Source organism: Puntigrus tetrazona, unplaced genomic scaffold (genome assembly GCF_018831695.1).
Source record: "Puntigrus tetrazona isolate hp1 unplaced genomic scaffold, ASM1883169v1 S000000499, whole genome shotgun sequence".
NCBI classification, from domain to species: domain Eukaryota; kingdom Metazoa; phylum Chordata; class Actinopteri; order Cypriniformes; family Cyprinidae; genus Puntigrus; species Puntigrus tetrazona.
In genome coordinates, this window is record NW_025048139.1 from 247,318 (window position 1) to 256,238 (window position 8,921).

The 8,921-nt window shown below is 43.1% G+C and overlaps 1 non-coding gene across 1 annotated transcript; it reads right to left on the reverse strand.

Moving 5' to 3' along the window:
• Positions 1 to 5,215: 5,215 nt before the first annotated feature.
• Positions 5,216 to 5,288, reverse strand: trnav-cac. Its single transcript has one exon. It is a non-coding gene; the product is annotated as a tRNA-Val (tRNA).
• Positions 5,289 to 8,921: the final 3,633 nt, after the last annotated feature.

The following is an 8,921-nucleotide window of genomic DNA, read 5'->3' on the forward strand; positions in this document are numbered from 1 at the left end:
CTGTGTAAAGAAATGCCTTCACAGATTAGAGCTGCAGAAAACCTTTTGCTTTGCTCTGTCAGGAAAATTGACAGCTTCACAGCAGATTGACAAGCTGCGTGAAATCCACACACGTGTCAAGGCAGACTTCCTTGAGTTCCTGCTTTAACCTACTCAGAGTTAAAAGCCTTGTAGTGTGAAAAACTTTTATCAGGTGGCCATTTCTTTACAGAAAATACTGGAGCTTGTGCTGTGCTCTGTCAGGGAAAATTGGACACCTTCACAGCAAATTGACAAGCTGCGTGAAATCCACACACGTGTCAAGGCAGACTTCCTTGAGTTCCTGCTTTAACCTACTCAGAGTTAAAAGCCTTTGTAGCGTGAAAACCTTTTATCAGGTGGCCATTTCTTTACAGAAAATACTGGAGCTTGTGCTGTGCTCTGTCAGGAAAATTGACACCTTCACAGCAAATTGACAAGCTGCGTGAAATCCACACACACGTGTCAAGGCAGACTTCCTTGAGTTCCTGCTTTAACCTACTCAGAGTTAAAAGCCTTGTAGCGTGAAAACCTTTTATCAGGTGGCCATTTCTTTACAGAAAATACTGGAGCTTGAGCTGTGCTCTGTCAGGTAAAAATGGACACCTTCACAGCAAATTGACAAGCTGCGTGAAATCCACACACGTGTCAAGGCAGACTTCCTTGAGTTCCTGCTTTAACCTACTCAGAGTTAAAAGCCTTTGTAGCGTGAAAACCTTTTATCAGGTGGCCATTTCTTTACAGAAAATACTGGAGCTTGTGCTGTGCTCTGTCAGGAAAATTGACACCTTCACAGCAAATTGACAAGCTGCGTGAAATCCACACACGTGTCAAGGCAGACTTCCTTGAGTTCCTGCTTTAACCTACTCAGAGTTAAAAGCCTTCATAGTAGCGTGAAAAACCTTTATCAGGTGGCCATTTCTTTACAGAAAATACTGGAGCTTGTGCTGTGCTCTGTCAGGGAAAATTGGACACTTCACAGCAGATTGACAAGCTGCGTGAAATCCACACACGTGTCAAGGCAGACTTCCTTGAGTTCCTGCTTTAACCTACTTGAGATAAAAAGCCTTCTGTAGAGTGAAAACCCTTTTATCTGGTGGCCATTTCTTTACAGAAAATACTGGAGCTTGTGCTGTGCTCTGTCAGGGAAAATTGGACACCTTCACAGCAAATTGACAAGCTGCGTGAAATCCACACACGTGTCAAGGCAGACTTCCTTGAGTTCCTGCTTTAACCTACTTGAGATAAAAAGCCTTGTAGCGTGAAAAACCCTTTTATCAGGTGGCCATTTCTTTACAGAAAATACTGGAGCTTGTGCTGTGCTCTGTCAGGGAAAATTGACACCTTCACAGCAAATTGACAAGCTGCGTGAAATCCACACACGTGTCAAGGCAGACTTCCTTGAGTTCCTGCTTTAACCTACTCAGAGTTAAAAGCTTTTTTGTAGCGTGAAAAACTTTTATCAGGTGGCCATTTCTTTACAGAAAATACTGGAGCTTGTGCTGTGCTCTGTCAGGAAAATTGACACCTTCACAGCAAATTGACAAGCTGCGTGAAATCCACACACGTGTCAAGGCAGACTTCCTTGAGTTCCTGCTTTAACCTACTTGGAGTTAAAAGCCTTCTAGCGTGAAAACCTTTATCAGGTGGCCATTTTTTACAGAAAATACTGGAGCTTGTGCTGTGCTCTGTCAGGAAAATTGACACCTTCACAGCAAATTGACAAGCTGCGTGAAATCCACACACGTGTCAAGGCAGACTTCCTTGAGTTCCTGCTCTAACCTACTTGGAGATAAAAGCCTTCTAGAGTGAAAACCTTTATCAGGTGGCCATTTTCTTTACAGAAAATACTGGAGCTTGTGCTGCTCTGTCAGGGAAAATTGGACAGGACAGCAAATTGACAGCTTCACAGCAGATTGACAAGGCAGACTTCTTTGAGTTCCTGCTTTAACCTACTCAGAGTTAAAAGCCTTTGTAGCGTGAAAAACCTATTATCAGGTGGCCATTTCTTTACAGAAACTACTGGAGCTTGTGCTGTGCTCTGTCAGGAAAATTGACACCTTTACAGCAAATTGACAAGCTGCGTGAAATCCAGACACCTGTCAAGGCAGACTTCCTTGAGTTCCTGCTCTAACCTACTTCAGAGATAAAAGCCTTCTGTAGAGTGAAAACCTTTTATCAGGTGGCCATTTCTTTACAGAAAATACTGGAGCTTGTGCTGTGCTCTGTCAGGGAAAATTGGACACCTTCACAGCAAATTGACAAGCTGCGTGAAATCCAGACATGTGTCAAGGCAGACTTCCTTGAGTTCCTGCTCTAACCTACTTGGAGATAAAAGCCTTCTTAGAGTGAAAAACCTTTTATTGGGGCCATTTCTTTACAGAAAATACTGGAGCTTGTGCTGTGCTCTGTCAGGGAAAATTGGACAGCTTCACAGCAGATTGACAAGGCAGACTTCCTGAGTTCCTGCTCTAACCTACTTGGAGATAAAAGCCTTCTTAGAGTGAAAAACCTTTTATCAGGGGCCATTTCTTTACAGAAAATACTGGAGCTTGTGCTGTGCTCTGTCAGGAAAATTGGACAGCCTCACAGCAGATTGACAATTCAGACTTCCTTGAGTTCCTGCTCTAACCTATGTGAGATAAAAGCCTTCTTAGCGTGAAAAACATTTTATCTGGGGCCATTTCTCTTACAGATAGCAATAAAGACTGTGCTGTGTTTCTGTCAGGAAAATTTGTTTCTTCACAACCGAGGACCTTTCAGCGTGAAGGCTAACGTGATAACCACTACACTACAGAAACTTGCTCTTTTTCTCTACCATGATTTACCTGGAACGTCTCTTTTTTTTCAAGGAATTCTCGCAAAACAAGGAGCAATGATTCTGCGCAAAGACTTGAACCGAGGACCTTTCGCATGTTAGGCTTAAAATGATGACCACTACACTACAGAAACCGAGGGAGCTTTACTTGTGCTCTGTCAGGGAAAATTACACACCATTAGAGCAGATTGACAAGCTGCGTGAAATCCACACGCGCGTTTTCCTGACCTCCTTAAGTTCACAGCAGGAGCTGCAGAACTGCTTTTTGAGAATCCACAGTGGTCATTTCTTTTGTGCTTTGTTGAAAATTACTTGGATACTAGCACAGACTCTGCTGGCCTGGCAGTTACCACAGCCTAGAGTGACTCAATATTTTTCTTCACACCTGTGTAAAGAAATGCCTTCACAGATTAGAGCGGCAGAAAAACCTTTTACCTTTGCTCTGTCAGGGAAAATTGGACACCTTCACAGCAAATTGACAAGCTGCGTGAAATCCACACACGTGTCAAGGCAGACTTCCTTGAGTTCCTGCTTTAACCTACTCAGAGTTAAAAGCCTTCTTAGAGTGAAAAACTTTTTATCAGGTGGCCATTTCTTTACAGAAAATACTGGAGCTTGTGCTGTGCTCTGTCAGGGAAAATTGGACACCTTCACAGCAAATTGACAAGCTTGAAATCCACACACGTGTCAGGCAGACTTCCTTGAGTTCCTGCTTTAACCTACTCAGAGTTAAAAGCTTTTGTAGCGTGAAAAACCTTTTATCAGGTGGCCATTTCTTTACAGAAAATACTGGAGCTTGTGCTGTGCTCTGTCAGGGAAAATTGGACACCTTCACAGCAAATTGACAAGCTGCGTGAAATCCACACACGTGTCAAGGCAGACTTCCTTGAGTTCCTGCTCTAACCTACTTGGAGTTAAAAGCCTTGTAGCGTGAAAACCTTTTATCAGGTGGCCATTTCTTTACAGAAAATACTGGAGCTTGTGCTGTGCTCTGTCAGGGAAAATTGGACACCTTCACAGCAAATTGACAAGCTGCGTGAAATCCACACACGTGTCAAGGCAGACTTCCTTGAGTTCCTGCTTTAACCTACTCAGAGTTAAAAGCCTTGTAGCGTGAAAAACCTTTTATCAGGTGGCCATTTCTTTACAGAAAATACTGGAGCTTGTGCTGTGCTCTGTCAGGGAAAATTAGACACCTTCACAGCAAATTGACAAGCTGCGTGAAATCCACACACGTGTCAAGGCAGACTTCCTTGAGTTCCTGCTTTAACCTACTCAGAGTTAAAAGCCTTGTAGCGTGAAAAACCTTTTATCAGGTGGCCATTTCTTTACAGAAAATACTGGAGCTTGTGCTGTGCTCTGTCAGGGAAAATTGGACACCTTCACAGCAAATTGACAAGCTGCGTGAAATCCACACACGTGTCAAGGCAGACTTCCTTGAGTTCCTGCTCTAACCTACTTGGAGATAAAAGCCTTCTTAAAGTGAAAACCTTTTATCAGGTGGCCATTTCTTTACAGAAAATACTGGAGCTTGTGCTGTGCTCTGTCAGGAAAATTGACAAGCTTCACAGCAGATTGACAAGGCAGACTTCCTTGAGTTCCTGCTTTAACCTACTCAAAGTTAAAAGCCTTTGTAGCGTGAAAAACCATTTATCAGGTGGCCATTTCTTTACAGAAACTACTGGAGCTTGTGCTGTGCTCTGTCAGGGAAAATTGGACACCTTTAAAGCAAATTGACAAGCTGCGTGAAATCCAGACACCTGTCAAGGCAGACTTCCTTGAGTTCCTGCTCTAACCTACTACTTCGAGATAAAAGCCTTCATAGAGTGAAAACCTTTATCTGGGGGGCCATTTCTTTACAGAAAATACTGGAGCTTGTGCTGTGCTCTGTCAGGAAAAATTGGACACCTTCACAGCAAATTGACAAGCTGCGTGAAATCCAGACATGTGTCAAGGCAGACTTCCTTGAGTTCCTGCTCTAACCTACTTGGAGATAAAAGCCTTCTTAGAGTGAAAAACCTTTTATTTGGGGCCATTTCTTTACAGAAATACTGGAGCTTGTGCTGTGCTCTGTCAGGAAAATTGGAAAGCTTCACAGCAGATTGACAAGGCAGACTTCCTTGAGTTCCTGCTCTAACCTACTTGGAGATAAAAGCCTTCTTAGAGTGAAAACCTTTTATTTGGGGCCCATTTCTTTACAGAAAATACTGGAGCTTGTGCTGTGCTCTGTCAGGGAAAATTGGACAGCCTCACAGCAGATTGACAATTCAGACTTCCTTGAGTTCCTGCTCTAACCTATGTGGAGATAAAAGCCTTCTTAGCGTGAAAAACATTTTATCTGGGGGCCATATCTCTACAGATAGCAATAAAGACTGTGCCTGTTTCCACCCAGTTTCGAACCGGGGACCTTTCGCGAGTGAGGCGAAAGTGATAACCACTACACTACAGAAACTTGCTCTTTTTTCTCTACCATGATTTACCTGGAACGTCAGCAAAGACTTTATGAATTCTCGCAAAACAAGAAGAAATGATTCTGCTCGGTTTTGAACAACGAGGACCTTTCGCGTGTTAGGCGATCGTGATGACCACTACACTACAGAAATCCACTTTACTTGTGCTCTGAAGAAAAATTCCTTAAGTTCACAGCAGGAGCTGACAGAACTGCTGCTTTTGAGAATCCACAGTGGTCATTTCTTTTGTGCTTTGTTGAAAATTACTTGGATACTAGCACAGACTCTGCTGGCCTGGCAGTTACCACAGCCTAGAGTGACTCAATATTTTTCTTCACACCTGTGTAAAGAAATGCCTTCACAGATTAGAGCTGCAGAAAACCTTTTACCTTTGCTCTGTCAGGGAAAATTGGACAGCTTCACAGCAGATTGACAAGCTGCGTGAAATCCACACACGTGTCAAGGCAGACTTCCTTGAGTTCCTGCTTTAACCTACTCAGAGTTAAAAGCCTTGTAGCGTGAAAACCTTTTATCAGGTGGCCATTTCTTTACAGAAAATACTGGAGCTTGTGCTGTGCTCTGTCAGGGAAAATTGACAAGCTTCAGCAGATGAAATCAGACACGTGACAAGGCAGACTTCCTTGAGTTCCTGCTTTAACCTACTTGGAGTTAAAAGCCTTCTAGAGTGAAAAACCTTTTATCAGGTGGCCATTTCTTTTTTACAGAAAATACTGGAGCTTGTGCTGTGCTCTGTCAGGAAAATTGGACACCTTCACAGCAAATTGACAAGCTGCGTGAAATCCACACACGTGTCAAGGCAGACTTCCTTGAGTTCCTGCTCTAACCTACTTGAGATAAAAGCCTTCTTAGAGTGAAAAACCTTTTATCAGGTGGCCATTTCTTTACAGAAAATACTGGAGCTTGTGCTGTGCTCTGTCAGGAAAATTGGACACCTTCACAGCAAATTGACAAGCTGCGTGAAATCCACACACGTGTCAAGGCAGACTTCCTTGAGTTCCTGCTTTAACCTACTCAGAGTTAAAAGCCTTTTGTAGCGTGAAAAACTTTTTATCAGGTGGCCATTTCTTTACAGAAAATACTGGAGCTTGTGCTGTGCTCTGTCAGGAAAAATTGACACCTTCACAGCAAATTGACAAGCTGCGTGAAATCCACACACGTGTCAAGGCAGACTTCCTTGAGTTCCTGCTTTAACCTACTCAGAGTTAAAAGCCTTGTAGCGTGAAAAACCTTTTATCAGGTGGCCATTTCTTTACAGAAAATACTGGAGCTTGTGCTGTGCTCTGTCAGGAAAATTGACACCTTCACAGCAAATTGACAAGCTGCGTGAAATCCACACACGTGTCAAGGCAGACTTCCTTGAGTTCCTGCTTTAACCTACTTGGAGTTAAAAGCCTTCTTAGCGTGAAAACCTTTTATCAGGTGGCCATTTCTTTACAGAAAATACTGGAGCTTGTGCTGTGCTCTGTCAGGAAAATTGACACCTTCACAGCAGATTGACAAGCTGCGTGAAATCACACACGTTGACAAGGCAGACTTCCTTGAGTTCCTGCTTTAACCTACTCAGAGTTAAAAGCCTTTGTAGCGTGAAAAACTTTTATCAGGTGGCCATTTCTTTACAGAAAATACTGGAGCTTGTGCTGTGCTCTGTCAGGGAAAATTGGACACCTTCACAGCAAATTGACAAGCTGCGTGAAATCCACACACGTGTCAAGGCAGACTTCCTTGAGTTCCTGCTTTAACCTACTTGGAGATAAAAGCCTTCTAGAGTGAAAACCTTTTATCAGGTGGCCATTTCTTTACAGAAAATACTGGAGCTTGTGCTGTGCTCTGTCAGGAAAATTGGACACCTTCACAGCAGCATTGACAAGCAGAAATCCACACACGTGTCAAGGCAGACTTCCTTGAGTTCCTGCTTTAACCTACTTGGAGATAAAAGCCTTTGTAGCGTGAAAAACCTTTTATCAGGTGGCCATTTCTTTACAGAAAATACTGGAGCTTGTGCTGTGCTCTGTCAGGGAAAATTGACACCTTTCACAGCAAATTGACAAGCTGCGTGAAATCCACACACGTGTCAAGGCAGACTTCCTTGAGTTCCTGCTTTAACCTACTTGGAGAAAAAGCTTTGTAGCGTGAAAAACCTTTTATCAGGTGGCCATTTCTTTACAGAAAATACTGGAGCTTGTGCTGTGCTCTGTCAGGGAAAATTGGACACCTTCACAGCAAGCTGCGTGACAAGCAGCATGAAATCCACACACGTGTCAACTGCAGACTTCTTGAGTTCCTGCTTTAACCTACTTACTGAGAAATTAAAAGCCTTCTTGAGCAAAGCTTTAAAAACCTTTTATCAGGTGGCCATTTCTTTACAGAAAATACTGGAGCTTGTGCTGTGCTCTGTCAGGAAAAAATTGGACACTTTCACAGCAAATTGACAAGCTTGAAACTAGCACAGACTCTGCTGGCCTGGCAGACTTCCACAGTTCCTGCTCAACCTTTCTTCAGTTAAAAGCCTTGTAAAGAAAAAACTTTTATCAGGTGGCCATTTCTTTAGAAAATACTGGAGCTTGTGCTCTGTCAGGGAAAATTGGACACCTTCACAGCAAATTGACAAGCTGCGTGAAATCCACACACGTGTCAAGGCAGACTTCCTTGAGTTCCTGCTTTAACCTACTTGGAGTTAAAAGCCTTTTGTAGCGTGAAAACCTTTTATCAGGTGGCCATTTCTTTACAGAAAATACTGGAGCTTGTGCTGTGCTCTGTCAGGGAAAATTGGACACCTTCACAGCAAATTGACAAGCTGCGTGAAATCCACACACGTGTCAAGGCAGACTTCCTTGAGTTCCTGCTTTAACCTACTCAGAGTTAAAAGCCTTGTAGCGTGAAAACCTTTTATCAGGTGGCCATTTCTTTACAGAAAATACTGGAGCTTGTGCTGTGCTCTGTCAGGGAAAATTGACACCTTCACAGCAAATTGACAAGCTGCGTGAAATCCACACACGTGTCAAGGCAGACTTCCTTGAGTTCCTGCTCTAACCTACTTGGAGATAAAAGCCTTCTTAGAGTGAAAAACCTTTTATCAGGTGGCCATTTCTTTACAGAAAATACTGGAGCTTGTGCTGTGCTCTGTCAGGAAAATTGGACACCTTCACAGCAAATTGACAAGCTGCGTGAAATCCACACACGTGTCAAGGCAGACTTCCTTGAGTTCCTGCTTTAACTCTACTTGGAGATAAAAGCCTTTGTAGAGTGAAAACCTTTTTATCAGGTGGCCATTTCTTTACAGAAAATACTGGAGCTTGTGCTGTGCTCTGTCAGGAAAATTGGACAGCTTCACAGCAGATTGACAAGGCAGACACGTGTCAAGGCAGACTTCCTTGAGTTCCTGCTTTAACCTACTATGAGATAAAAGCCTTCTTAGAGTGAAAAACCTTTTATCTGGGGGCCATTTTTTACAGATAGCAATAAAGCTTGTGCCTGTTTCTCTGTCAGGAAAATTTCTTTCGCAGGTGAGGCGAACGTGATAACCACTACACTACAGAAACTTGCTCTTTTTTTTCCATGATTTTACCTGGAACGTCGCAAAAAGACTTTAGGAATTCTCGCAAAACAAGAAGCAA